Genomic DNA, 15,910 nt, shown 5'->3' on the forward strand with positions numbered 1-15,910 from the left:
TCTAGTAAAACGTATGATCAGTCAATGAAAAATCTTTTGATTTTACAATGTTTTCTTAAAGTGCAGACCATATACCAAACCAACCGGCCACCCAGTTCTCCTGTGGCGAGTAATTTAATTAATATAAGCCTGGCCGTAAATGAAACAATCAAATTTCACAGATTAAAAAATTACCACCTCACCAAACACTTAACCTACTCACTCCATGGAACAAAGCCCTTCTTGAGAAGCTTCTAGTCACTCAGTTAAAATTTCCGCATATTTTATTAGACCTAGAGGTTCAGTTCCGTGTTCACTAGGGCTCGCCGTCTCCTCTTGGAGTGGAAATGCATGAGTAATCGAAAACTCGTAATATGGAGACTTTATCAGAAAATAAATAAATTACAATCTCGTCTTCGTTAATATATCACAGTTAACTGACAACGAAAACAAAAAATACATCAAAATTAGTAAAGGTTCTCAAATATATTGAAATAAAATCACAATTTATGCAATTTCTGGAGTTCAATAAACTTTGTCTCGAAAAGAGATATATATACCTTACGTCAGCTGGCGCGTGCATCCGTAAGCAAATACTTGCGGAAAAAAAAACAATACTGCCATCTTCCGCGTCTCATATTTATGCGCCTTGCATAGTTTGAAACAGATTATAAAATTACAAGTCTGAAATTTGTTAATATCTTATTGTTCACTTGCCTGCAACTTGCATTACGTGCTGATGTGCGCGTTATGTACACCAAAGTCGTCAACAGCTCTTGAAGAAAAGATCTAAGTTACACACGGATCGGTAAATACAAATGAAATGCCTTTCGTATTATGGAGAATCAACTAATGAGTCTGATCTGCCTTCCTCTGCAGGCTCTTGCTTAATAACAATAATAATAACAACAACAACAATAATATAGTGTGTTGCATAAAAATCCAGATAGGCAATTATAGATTATGATGATAATGGTAATAATGATGATGATAATAATATTTAATACAATGTTTTATTATTATTATAGTAATAATGCGAAAATAAATAATGAGACCAAGCAGAGTATTATATATATATATATATATATATATATATATATAAAAAACAGAATTTAATTTTCCCACAGTTACCTACAAAAACCAAAACGTTAGTGTTTGTACATAATTTGGATTATTAATTTAAATTCATGTGAAATTAGGTTTAATTGTAATTTATTCAAGACTGTTGTTGACTAAAATACAATGAGAAAGGAAGTGAGTCGCTCGCATAAAACCAGCCGTCTTGTACACACCTAAGTAAAAATTCCAATACATTTTGTAAATAACACACAAGTGTCGTACAGAAACGGCTCAACTAATTGGATCGTTCGTTTCAGCAAAACCTGTCTTCGGTCTCCAGTGTAACTTAAACCAATTTAGCTTATACAGTTGATCCATAAACTTGGCTCTTTTAGCTCCACCCATTAAAGTGTTAAGGATGCTACTTAACTGCTGTCGTAATACTGGGCGACATCTTGTTACTTGAAATTAAAAATACAACCTATTGATCGGTTGGCAATTCATAAGAGTTAAAGTAATGGAAGACATTATTCTTTAAGTCTATTGGTCGATCTCTCGCGGGCCTGCATTCTACTGTGCGCACTGACCGCTAACATGGAAAGAAGTCTCAGACCAAATTAATTTAAACTATTCCTCCCTAGGAATAGGTAACGACTGTACAGATCTGAAGGAGTCTTTTAGCTTCTATTTCCATAATATTTATTCCACAATTTAAGTTGTGAACTTCAAATAGATCGAGTGATTAACTGGTGAATTGTTTTGGTCCAAAGATATTTTATTACCTGGATACATTGTAGCCTAAAAAGGCAAGCTGACAGTGTACGACGTTCCAGAAGGGATTAAAAGAAACAATCCTGGTCTGTTTACGGCACTACCGTCGGTGACTTCTACCAGATCCCAGAAGACATCATCTTCATACCCTCAGACCCTCCAGGAAAATGCTGGGATTTTCCTGAAAATTGGCTATGACTGCTTCTTTCCAAATTATCTACGAACATCGCGTCAGTTGATCAGATGATTATAACCTGTTCAGTAGACAAGATCAAGAAACATCGCAAGGGACAGAGCTGCCAACCAAGTAAATGCACCTCAAAAACGCGTATTAGTAGGAACGGTGACCAAACATGTTCAAAATTTGACTATCGTGATAGTTAAGTCGCGGTGCACTTGCCCTTGTTCAAATGTCGGCCCAGAGACCGGATGCCTGTTTCCATATCCTTCCATCGTGCGACACAACACTTCACGCCTACGAAGAGAGGAGACATTCTGCTCTTTTGCATGAAATATTGTACGAACTGAAAACATCAGTCTCAATTATACTGGTTGTATAGTTAGTTTGTTCTTCTTCGAATGCTCTTTGACGATGTCTGATTTCTTTGTTTTAGATTTTCTCCATCGTCTATTTTCTTTAAGTCTTCAACATCTCAAGAGACACCAATTCAGTTGGATTCGTTGGACCGAACTATTCCTGATGTGCGGTCCCTGTTTGTAGTACGAACCCCATAAACACAAAACGCAGAGTTCCTGATTTTTAAAGCACGTGATACATAATACGTCTACCACAAGGCTTTAAAGGGTTAAACCTGGAGACTGAACAAGCCGAATAATACGAGCTGTGATGGTACTTACGACAATGACGACATGTGATGGGACATCCTTTTGCATCTGCAAATTTTCAACACGAACACAGGATATATTCATTAAGACTATAATGATACACAAATAAGTAACTTATTTCAGCAGAAAAAGCGAGCGATTTAACTAGTCTGAACTAATGCGAATGGATAGAACGTAAAGTGATTGATTTTAAAAATATTTATACCTTACAGAGTAACGCTAGGGAGCAGCATAAAACACAGAACTCATTACACACAGCTGGGCAAGGAAGTTCATTGAATTGCAGAAGCCAAGACCAGCGTAAAAGAATTCCACAGCTCCATCCATCATGTATTGTAAATGGCAATGTCCATGGACCTACAATACGCCTAGCCTTCTCTGATGTAATCTTAAACAATACAAGCTACCAACTGAGCAGGTCTTGAACACGAAATGGAATTTCAGATAAAGAAGCGATGTATCTGATTACTGGAGGTCTGGCACAGATCTACAAAGCCGTGTAACACACCTTCCATTGTATTTGTGAAAGATTAATTGGACTCCATAACATATGGCATACTAACACACCTGACATATTCGAGATTTATATGTATATTGCTAATAAATATAAGGATGTATAGGCCAATATTGGCAGTGTAAATTACGAATCAGCTGAAATATCTACGAGAATTATCATAAAACGATAAATTCCCTGTCCTACTATGAAATACGTGTGTGATTTTCAATTTAATAAGGATGTAAGTTATTGGATATTCCTCCTACTAAAGCCAGAAAGTGACCACCTAGGTTACCGAACTTCAAGTCACCCGATTATATGAAATGTGAATTATATTACTTACAGACAAAAACAGACAGAAACAAATAGAAAGAAAGAGGAACTGATTGAATCCCTGGGACCTGTTTCGTGACTTTACAGGTTCTGAAACTAAGTACTGAACCAATACGGTAAGACTTTGTTATGCTGTATTGTTTGATAACATTTTCTGAGAGGCGAAACATATTTGAGACGCAATGTATTCCTGTGTTCTGGTGGAATTATACCTGACGAGACTTTATTGGTCTCAGAGACACCGCCTAATTCGTTACAATTTCATATTAACGTAGCTTTTCCGTCTACATATCGAAGTATAATTATATAAGTTAATAATTGTGTATTAAATAGGGCCAATACGTGTTTCGGTCTCTTGTACGACCATCATCAGGTAGCACAAAATACATTATAACAAATTAACTGTACGACAATATTTAGAACTAAATGGTCTGTTAAAATGTTAATATAATGAAACATCGAATCACATCATGAGTTGTATGTACAACTAAGAATATCTCATAACATGATTGTCGTGCAAGAGACAGAAACATGTAGTGGCCCTATATAATACAGAATTTGTTTCATTAAAATTTGCCGTGTAGACGGAAAATATTCTTTAACATATGACATTACACAAAAAACTGACACACTTCAAGATCCATAGAATATAGTGCCGAACGGTAAAATTTGCCAGCCGATGAAAACAATAATTAAGACCTTTATGAGAACAAATAAATTATTTAATTAAGTCCCACATTTGTCTATTCAGGATTTTTCAGTAAGAATGGACAACAATAATTACGAACTGCGAATTTAATGGGATTGTAAAGAATGTACTCGCTGTCTATTGCAAAGTACTAACATGGCATCTGCTTTAAAGGAATGAATATATAAATAAGTAGCGCAGTCAAAAAATACCCGGCCTTGACATGGACACAGCTAATCTTTTGCTGCCCACCGTTCTGGACGCTCAAAGCCAAGGAGAATGCGTCCAGTCAAGACCAAGAATCAGTCGACTGTAATAAGTTCACAAGTAAGGTGTCCATCCCGTGAACACGCGTCCACCAAAACCCTCACACGTGGTATCAAATCTAAGATTGACCGAAGGCTGTCCGATTAAGGTGTCACAACCTTGAAAGCAGCGTTAAACACGCAGTTAACTAACATACGTGCATCTGCAGTTACGATCAACAAATAAATCAGCGCCATAAACAAGTTTACGGATAATTTGTGTAGCAACATTGCTCGCTACAAACATTCCCACCATGCGCTTCGCTTTGACGATTTCAAAAGCTGAAGCGGATGTGATGTATAAATACACTCTTCAAAGTAGTGGAAATTACCAACTGTTGCATGTTACTTTATATTAGTAAAGAAATAATTCCCCCTCCACTCAACCCACGATTCTTTTGGCAGCTAAAATGCAGAGCCTCTAACAGCCACCTCTCTCAATTTATTAACGAACCACACATGAGGACATCTTAATTTCCATATTTTTCTTGTACTAGTTCGACTGCGTGTCAGTGACCGTTTAGCATGTCAACAGTTTTATGGAACTCGAAGGTTCATTACCGTGCCGACAACAGCCCGCACTGTACCCTATCATGAGCGAGATAAATTGATTCTTTTTCCTAACACAATATTTATAAAGGATACGTTTTAATATTACCGTCTCATCTACGTCTAGGTCTCCCATGTAGTCTATTCCCTTCAGTTTATTTAGTCTAAAATTATGTAAGCATTTCTCTGTTTCCTAGAAACGTGCTAAATTTCGTGCCCGTCTCATCCTCACTGATTTGATCATCCTAGTGGCATTCGATGAAAAGTAGAAATTATGAAGCTACTCACTTCGTATTTTTATCCAGTCTCCTGTTCTGTTCTAAGCTCCTCTTCTCAATGATCTGGGGAGGTGTATTTTCAATTTTCTCTGCCAGAAACCGGCTGCTACACATTTTACGTCTACAATGACGAGACCATTCTGCCTGTTTGTCGGGGTTCCAAAAATTCATATGTAAAAAAAAAGTTATGACTCACATCCCTTATATTACAGAGGTTCTGGTTTGTTTCTTGACAAAGACACAAGCTTCCAGACACATGGGCTATTCGTGGTCCCTGCAATACGACGAAACGAACCCCGAGAAATGAGCTACGATTAAAAGGGAAATTCCCTCATTTTACAACTTGTAAGTATACATCAATTTCTTGTTACGAAATCTTATGAAAACATATTAAAACAGTAATACGTAAACTTCATAAATAAAATATACACTCGTGTGCTGCAGTTCAAACCCTTCGGTCTTCAAATTGTAACCTGAGAGGTACACAACAGGAAATTACTGTCTGCAACACTTCTGCAGGAAGAAGAGTTCTGCTAAGCAATTAAATAAGTAGCCAAATTTTACTTGTATAGACATAAACCTCTGAGAAGCGTAGGCTGTATACATGTGCGTGCGTGCACGTATTCATTAAACAGCACGAATCCTTTAAGTACATATCAGCACCTGTACTAAGAAATATGAATAAGTAAGACCTTTGAAACGATGTAAAAAAATCGAAATAATTACAATGTGGTTTCCAAGAAAGGCAACCAAATACGTTAATTATCATACAATTGTTATTGGATTAACCTTTAGCACATGACTCTAAATTTTGGAAACATATGTTACAGACACTTTCTATTAGGCAAAGGGCAATGACTCCGTCTGTCTGTCTGTCCGTCCGTCGCCGGAAAGAAAAGGAAGTGAATGATAAGTTTTGTAAACCGAAACAATTTATTTTCTTTGTGATCAATTTAATCTAAACTGGATATATGACGTAGAAAATTAAAATCTGGCCATAAAAATTACATAAAACGCAATTGTTCCCCGACATCGAAGTCAAAATTACGAATACGAGGGAAAAATAACTACAGCATTCAGGTAATATTCGAAATCACAACGTACCTAGTGCTGCGCGTACATTATTACCTGACGGTCGAAGCGAGATGCCCCTCCATGAGTCTTTTTTGGCCACGTGATACAGGCAGGCAGCACAATACTTTATTTATATATTTTATATTCAGTGGCTCGTTCACTGATTCCAAGTTGCCAAGTCAATGAAGCCACCGTTGAGAGGGATCAGCGAGGAAGTGGGTAAAATTACACATTTCGCCTGGAGTAAAAGCTGAAAATCCTATATTCGGTTTCAGATCCGGCAATCGAATAAGTTAGAAACTTCCAGAATACAGAACACGTGATAACCTGCTCCAAATTTATATAGATTACACTGCATATAAATATTTCAATACATACTTCAAGACATAATATCCTTATAATTTTAAGAAATAGAATTATTTCCTTCACTATCCGTACATCCGCTTATGAACTGCCTCCATACAAAACCTCAGTCCTATATGCTGTCTAATTATTGTTGTCCAACTGATACCTAAGGATACATATCGAGCGGCCATTATGTTATTTTATATTCTAGTATAGATATCTTGTGCCTCAATAGAAATTACATACTATTTTAACAATTACCACACAACCCTAAAGAAACTCTGTGGTAAGTGCCGATTACGTCGCTACAGCCTCAGAAGTTCGCAGGGCAGCCACGGTGGTATTATTAAAGGCAAGGCAGACAGTAACAAGTACGAACATGAAGCGACCTCATACCAATTTCCATAATAATAGTAACAAGAATTTGAGAGACAATAATATTGAGAACGTATGCAGCTGCATCCATGCGATGGTACGAGAAGCTTCGAAACAAAGTACGTTAAAATGTAGTAACAATAATATAAATTTTAATTTTGTGATGAGCATAGGTAGCAGAACTTACTAGTACAATACGGTTTCGTTAAAATATGAAATATAATGCACTAGTTGCCTATTGGTTTCACATTCAACACGTGACGAAATTTTGACAATGACCTCGCCACAGTACACACGCTTAAACATGCCCTTCTTCCTAGTATCAGAACAGGTTTCTCCTCATTTACATCGTTTATATTCCAGTTCTGTGGCTTTCTGTTAAGAGTCTAACGGCATTCAATTACAAAAGACTTGTAACAACCAGAATTTCGCGTATGTTAATAACCCCGTGGGTAACTTGAAAATAATTAGTTTGTTAATTCCTTTAAATTCATGTCCATCAGTTAAAAAACACGGGACGTCCCTATAAAAGCATGGTACCAAGGCTGTTTGCTGTGCCCAAACACGTGTGCATTGTCAGCCAAAACAGAACTAAGTTCGGCCAGCAGTCAGCAGTTCGTACGTGGGCGGAAAGACCACCAAATCGGTCTACTACTTCAGTCCTTACTACAATACGTGGAACGAACAGGAACGTACGTCATGGACGCAGCTCACGATGCTTAAAGTCCCTAATCTATTTCAGGCCATATTAAGAGGCTGAAAATGAAATATATTGACCCACTTGTGTGTGACAACGACGGATCTGTAACTCGCAACCACACCGTAGGTTCTGAGGTTCTCACGGCAGTGTGTACAGAGATGGCTGTCTTCTGGGTTGTATCGCCGTGTATCTTCTTAATTTTTATTTACTTATTTGCAGACATGTCTAGGCCCCATATTTATTTACGTCTTCCTTTTTTCCATAGTTCTTCCTTCCTTTGTTCCTTTTATCTGTTCATTTGTTTTTAATTATTTCTTCTTTCGTACTTTTCGAGGAAACTTGTACAAAGCCCGGAAAGAAATTTCCAACCTTTATCATCAAACGGCAGTGACGTCAAACCTGGACCTACAGCAAGTAAGGATAGTTGTAAGACTGCTTTATACGTGACTAACCACATTTAAACCCACTGCGTCACAATTTAATGAGAAATCTAAGTTAAGAACGAGTATGATCGATCATGAAGAGGATTGGAATCGACACTGTGAAAACGAATCATGTACGGAAGAATGGGCTTCAAGAGTTATGACAGCTACTTGCCTTTCTCCTCGGAGCACTTCCTACAACCCCAGCATCGACAGAAAATAAAGGCTCTCGGAAAGCATGGGAGAATGAAAGAAAAAGAAGTCTTCGTTCCTACAAAGAACTCGTTACGGGAAATAACAAAGCAAAACTAGAGTAAGCAATTCTAAAATCTGTAGGCATTCTTGACGGAATAAGACATCTTCCTCCGGTGTGTACTTAAAACCAGAAGCAAACAGAGAAACGTTTCTTCAAAAGCAAACCAAACATAATCGACTTGTGGTGTTCCTACTTACAAACGCGAGCATTGTGTTCTTCACTTGTCTTCTCACACACACACACACACACACTGACGTTGTTCTGGAAAACTGGCCCATCTCCACTGCCCACTGTCCTCTGTCGCTTCGGAAACAAGGCGTCATAGCGGGTAGCATTAGAAGACGTATTTCGTTTGCACATGGCGTCTGTACACTGCCTCGGTGGTATAAGCAATGAGTTGTACGAAAATCGCAGGAGTTTGGACAACGCTTTCAATTACTGTCGTTCGAAACTATTTTCATTTAACGTTTAAACGAGCGTTTCAAAAACAAAATCGAAGAGCAATATGAATCTCGTTATTGCATGCTCATTCGTTCGCCCGTAGTTAACAGCGCCAGAATTATGGGACCAATGTTGATGAAACTTTTCATGACTGATCCAAACCAAATTTAGTCGATATTCAGCTTCGTTCATTTCAAAAGTCTTTTAAGGGTCTCAAATATTTAATACGACCATCTGTCTAGACCCTGAACACTCCAAATACGATATTAACATTGAGTATTGCATAAATAAATTGTATTAACTTTAATTAATTTTATGGCCCACATTGGGTGTCTAGATATATTCTAGGTCACATGAATCTTAGTATGTTACTTCAGAGTACAATGCCCTGTTGTGACATTTGTTAATGTTAGATTATTATTTTGTAACTGAGAAACGGAGTTCCTGGAAATATATTCTCGTTGCTAATGGGTGTTTTAACAGCAATGGGTACGTTCATCTTCAAAGCTCAAATATGTGCATTCCGTGCACGTAGAAATATTTCTTGCTCGTCTAGGTAAATAGCTACTTGTAGCCATGTACATTGAGTTTTAAATCGATTGGATATCATCTAGATGGCAAGGCGATCGTAAGAGCTTGGCCAACGATTGCAGTGGTACATAATGTACAAGTAACATTTTTAAGCGCTATCATTATCATACTGATTTTCTTAAATGAAAGGTCTTTGTGAAAATATTTAATAATGTTGCGTCTGCATTTTAAGAACACTGGCTTATGTTACGCAAGAGAACAAACACGACCTCATTATGAACCTTAAAATAAATTAGAGTAAATATTATTGGAAAACGACGCTACTGTAATGAAATTGGTCAGCTGATGCAATAGAATCTCATAGTTATAATAGCACGAAAATTATAAATAAGCCTAATTTATTATACGTTGAATATAAGTTAGATAAAACACGATTTAGTGAAAGAAATGTGCGTTTCACGATGAAAATTAGTATTTCAAACAGGCCCCTTTGAAGCACACGATGACACGCGGGAACATTAACTTCGCCAGAGCATGGGAATCCCGATCAAGAGCCATCAGGTTCTGAGCGGGAAGTACCTGGGAGAAGAAAGATTAATGGAACATCCGTTACAAATACAAGATTACAGAATTAGAAAGAAAATGATAAAATTATACCATCCCTTCCAAGATTATATGAGACGCAGCAACGGCTGATGCTAATTTGTGGCAATAAAGATCGAAGTGGAATACCTCTAGGCATCAAATGATATTTACTTCGAAATAGCATACCACAACAACTGTGTGAATAACCCCGCACGGAAGGTAACATTTCAAGACAATATACACGAAAATACCTAACCTAATCCAACACATACTGATATGAATTGACCTAAACCAAACTAATCTAAATTAATCTAACATGACCCAAAGCACCCTATCATAACGTAACATAACCCTACCTAACCAAACCAAACCAAACCTAACCTAACCCAACCTATCCTAACCTAATCTAACCAAAAATAAATAAACCTAACCTAAACCAAACTAACCAAACCTAACCGAAACCAAACTAACCTAAACTAATCTAACCTAACGAAATCTATCCCAACACAATTTAGGCACTGAGTATGCATTGCGACCTATACATGACCTTGACATATCCATGACCTGTAAATGATGTGTGCAATGTCACTCAGATCCATACAGTTCTCTATGTATATGCGTGAGAAAATAGTACTTCGAATGACCTTGAAAAGTTTGAGGCCTCTTATTCTGAAACAGTTTCTGTGATGTTGACGTGGTCTTGCCATGTCCTTGACCCATCCGTGACCTCATTTTAACATGAGTATAGTCAACCGGGTATTTACGGTTTGGGGGAAATAAGCGTGAAAAGATATGACCTTGAGAATTTTAAAGATCTGTATCTCGCAAACTACTCGGCCGATCTTGTTGTGACTACCATATGACATTGACCTATACATGGCCTCATTTTGACATGAGTATGGTTAACCACCTATTTACCGTTTGGAAGATATAAGCATGATAATATATGACCTTGAGAATTTTAAAGATCTGTATCGCAAACTACTCGGCCGATCTTGTTGTGACTACCATATGACATTGACCTATACATGGCCTCATTTTGCCATGAGTATGGATAACCACCTATTTACCGTTTGGAGATATAAGCATGATAATATATGACCTTGAGAATTTTAAATATCTGTATCGCGAAAACTACTCGGCCGATCTTGTCGTGACTACCATATGACCTTGACCTATACATGGCCTCATATTGACATGAGTATGGTTAACCACCTATTTACCGTTTGGAGATATAAGCATGATAATATATTACCTTGAGAATTTTAAATATCTGTATCGCGAAAACTACTCGGCCGATCTTGTCGTGACTACCATATGACCTTGACCTATACATGGCCTCATATTGACATGAGTATGGTTAACCACCTATTTACCGTTTGGAAGATATAAGCATGATAATATATGACCTTGAGAATTTTAAAGATCTGTATCTCGCAAACTATTCGGCCGATCTTGTCGTGACTTCCATATGACCTTGACCTATACATGGCCTTATTTTGACATGAGTATAGTCAACCGGGTATTTACGGTTTGGGGGAAATAAGCGTGAAAAGATATAACCTTGAGAATTTTAAAGATCTGTATCTCGCAAACTACTCGGCCGATCTTGTTGTGACTACCATATGACATTGACCTATACATGGCCTCATTTTGACATGAGTATGGTTAACCACCTATTTACCGTTTGGAAGATATAAGCATAATAATATATGACCTTCAGAATTTTAAAGATCTGTATCTCGCAAATTATTCGGCCGATCTTGTCGTGACTTCCATATGACCTTGACCTATACATGGCCTTATTTTGACATGAGTATGGTCAACCAGGGATTTATGGTTTGGCCGAAATAAGCGTGAAACGATATGACCTTGGGAAGTTTAAAGACCCGTATATGGCAAACTATTGGGCCGATCTTGTTGTGACTTCCATATGACCTTGACATATACGTGGCTTTATTTTGACACGAGTATGGTCAACCAGGTATTCACCGTTTGGCAGAAATAAGTGTGAAAAGATATGACCTTGAGAATATCAAAGACCAATATGTGGGAAACTAGTGGGCCGATCATATTGTGACTATCATATGACCTTTTCCTTTACCTGACCTCATTTTGACATGGGTATGGTCAACCAGGTATTCACAGTTTGTCAGAAATAAGCGTGAAAACATATGACCTTGAGAAAATCAAACACCAATATCTGGGAAACTAGTGGGCCGATTTTGTCGTCACTTCCGTATGAACTTGACCTTTACGTGACCTCAAACTGACTTGAGTATTGTCACTGAGGTTCCTACAGATAAGCAGATATACGCATTTGAAAAATTGACTTCAGAATGACAATGAAAAATTTAAAGGCCTCTGTTCGCTAAACACTCGGACTGATATTGTCGATACCATCACATAACGCTGACCTGTCAGTGACCTCAAACTGACATCAGTATTTCCAGCGCCTGAGCCTTCCCTGTACTGCACGGCCAGAGCAGCGATTCGAGCGAAAATATCAAAATATTTGATATTGTCAACCGCTTGGACTTCCGCCGCGTCGCCCACGCCACCCGCACCGCTCGCATTTCAGCTTCGTAAGACCTATTTACATTTTACTATGTTTAGTCACACTGAAAATTTCTGTCTTCTGGATTGTTACACTGTGTAGTCTGATAAACTTTTACCGACGTTTTCAGAGTTGCTTTCTATTTCCATAACGCCCTGATGATGGAGGCAAGTACCTCTGAAACATCGGCAAACATCTACCGGATTACATGGCGCCACAATACAGAAGACAGCCATTTTTAAAAGCAAAGATCATTTACATATTTTAAGTGGATAAATCTCCCTTCAGACAAACATTACAGTCCCTTTGTTTCTGCTCATACTGCATGGTAATCACTGAATCAAAGTGAACAGAAAGTAACAACAGTCCTAGAGGAGGCAAATAATATTTAACGATATACTTAAATAGTAGTGATTAAATACAAAGTGGGCGTGATGTTTGGGTCTTGAGGAATTACAGAAGCAGGGCAGTGAACTCGCTTTTCCACGAAACTGCATGTCCATCTGCCTTTCTCCTTCTATTTATTACCAGCTACTGGTCTATGCTATTAGCTCTCGAAAATTAGTTAAGACAAAAGAGACGTGGAGACGTCGTCTTGTAGCTGCTCCTGACGTGCGATGCATTCCAGTGGCCAGAAACATGTAATTCAATATGGCCAAAAGAGCGTTTCTGTTTCCAGAGATCTCATAATGGCTACGCAGCAAGCACGTACGTCTGTCGGTGTATGACCGACTGTAGAGAGACGTTCCATTATGGGCGAGGGAATTAAGAGAGATGCATGAACTCTGAGGTTCTCACGGCGTTGAATATGTTGATATTGATATTCTAGATGGTAATGCTGTGTGGGCTTGTAAGCAGATAGCGTCGGTTTGAAGAAAAATACTGCCTCCACCTTCAGACCTGAAGACCAACATCGACCTCAGTTATCAGAGACGTTTCTGCAGTTACGGGTTTCCTGAACTATTTTTGTCTGTGGAACAATTTTCGCTTCAAAAGAATTAGCGCTATTCTCGTAAAATTATATACATACCAAAATTCCATTAAAAAGGTCGATGTTCATGCGGTATGCAATGAGATGAAGTAAATTTAAACATATGATTCAGCATAGTTCCACGAAGCACAATTTGGGAATCACTTAAATACAATTTGCAACTTTTTCTCTCGGTTAATTGATTTCAAGAACTAATAGGTACTTCTGTCCCACCCTGTATAATTATTTGTTGGGGACATTCAATACGTCAGACGATTGGACAGTAACGAGGACTGTGCTGGTCTATCATTCCATCAGCAGGAAAGTTCATTACAAAAAATGTTGTAAACAATCTAATACGAAAATACAATTAGGAAAATATTCTTCAAAGTAAAACATAAAAACCGCAGCAAATAATTGTTCTGTATTTGATTACAGGACAACCCTCACATTTCAACAACCCGGAAGTGGCATTCCTTAGATGTTGTCTTATAATGTAAATAAAACGTATTGCTGCAAAGATTTACAAGAGAGAATGAACATAACAATGAAGACAATAATGAAATAAAGTTTAAATTTAATGAAGAAAGGTCACTGCTAACACTTTACAGAAGTGAAACTTGGTTTAAGAAAGACGAAAATGCTGGCAAAATTAAGAAAGTGGAACTTAAAGTTTCAGGGCTGCTTGCTGCCCATCCACCAATGCCGTGTCGATGGAGGTAGTAAGCATATCTGAAACGTCGGTAAACTTCTACCAGACTACACGGCCCAAAAACCCAGAAGACAGCTTTCGGAAACCGACAGCCTCTTAATATCTGAATCTACAAATGTATGAAACAAGGACGAGGTCATAATTAGGAAAATGGACGGTTGTCTGCGTGCTGTTCTAAAAGAAAAAGGTCTCACATAACGCTAATCAAGAGAGGTTAAACAGTACAATTTGCCAACATCGGCATCACAATCGTATCTAAAAGTTCCGTTGACCCCTATGCACGAAGAGAAAACTTCGAAGAAGCAGGTGTCGTACGGTTTTCCCAGAACTTCTCATCTCCCACAATTAACTTCATCTCTTTCCTTTTTCTTTCCAGAAACTAGCTACAGCCGTAGAAACATTTACTTGTATATAATTACTGCTGACTGCATCGTAGTTTGCAGAAGGAGTGGACCAGCCTCCAATAATTGATTATTACACCAGTGTATGTATGGTTTGATCCAGGTTTGTATAGACCAAAGTTCAAATTTACAACCTCTCGAGTCATAAAACCATACGCTGATGACACCTATCGAAAAATAAAATTCTGACGGTGAGAACATCATGTAATAAATTCTGTACATAATCAAAACCTTACACTACGTGTCTTGTGCATTAACGCGTACAGTCTACTCAAAAGATGTATACCAACATCTAAGAAATCGCCTCCAAAAGTCTCTCAGAAATGCTGCGGATCAAAATACCATAGAAACAATATCTCTCAGGTTAAGAAATTTAAGACTATTTGGAAGATCGAGACATTGATGGTATGGCAATACTGACATGGGTATTAGAAAAATTGGTTGTGGACATGATTAAACTAACACGATTAGGCTATTTTTGTGTCGACTCTTATGAATCGTCGGATTCCGGCATTTCCGGAATTTCATAATCAGGAAGAATTAATGACCTTCTCAATAATAACTGAGCATGTAATAAGCCTGCAAACCAGGAAAACGAGTTGCATGTCAGAAAAAGTAACGCGATCCAACAACACGAGGAACACAAACCACATTCTGGCTACATTAATGCAAACAGAGTCAGTGCAATTCATGTCACCTAGCATTGTGATTTTATGTGCAGTAGATATAAAGCCATAACTCATGCCATTAAAAATGGATTTCTGTTAAATGCACATTGCATTCCACTGTAGTTCTTGTAAAGCAGCCACTGTGTTACCAGGCAGTGTTACATACGTAACCACACATTATGGTCGGAGTGATTTATAAACGGCGATTCGCAGATACTTGCAGGTCCACAAGTCCTGCTTACAGCTGTCCATATGGGGAGACCTATATTTCCTACCCACAGCTTAAAAAATTGTTTTACCCCTATCCACCTTGTAATTTCATTTTTATTTCCAAAGGATAAAGAGTGTGGCCAGATCTGACTACGCCAATCGGAGGAGAGTATATCGTGCCCTTCCATATGTATATTTTGAACTTTCTTCAATATAACGTGTTTGCCCCCCAAAAATTAGATGCCGTGACTTTTGAAGTAACCCTCGTATATATATATATATATATATATATATATATATATATATATATATAGACACACACACAAAATTTCACCAATCTCACCGAAACGTTAATTAGC

At 37.9% G+C, this 15,910-nt stretch overlaps 1 protein-coding gene across 6 annotated transcripts in view; it reads right to left on the reverse strand.

Moving 5' to 3' along the window:
* Positions 1-15,910, reverse strand: part of MESR6 (misexpression suppressor of ras 6) — an 841,969-nt gene that overhangs the window by 487,080 nt on the left and 338,979 nt on the right. The gene's annotated exons all lie outside the window — the stretch shown is intronic.

The sequence above is a fragment of the Zootermopsis nevadensis genome, unplaced genomic scaffold (genome assembly GCF_977971745.1).
Source record: "Zootermopsis nevadensis isolate Lab colony 2312 unplaced genomic scaffold, Znev_1.0 Znev_ptg000017l, whole genome shotgun sequence".
In the NCBI taxonomy this organism is placed as follows: domain Eukaryota; kingdom Metazoa; phylum Arthropoda; class Insecta; order Blattodea; family Termopsidae; genus Zootermopsis; species Zootermopsis nevadensis.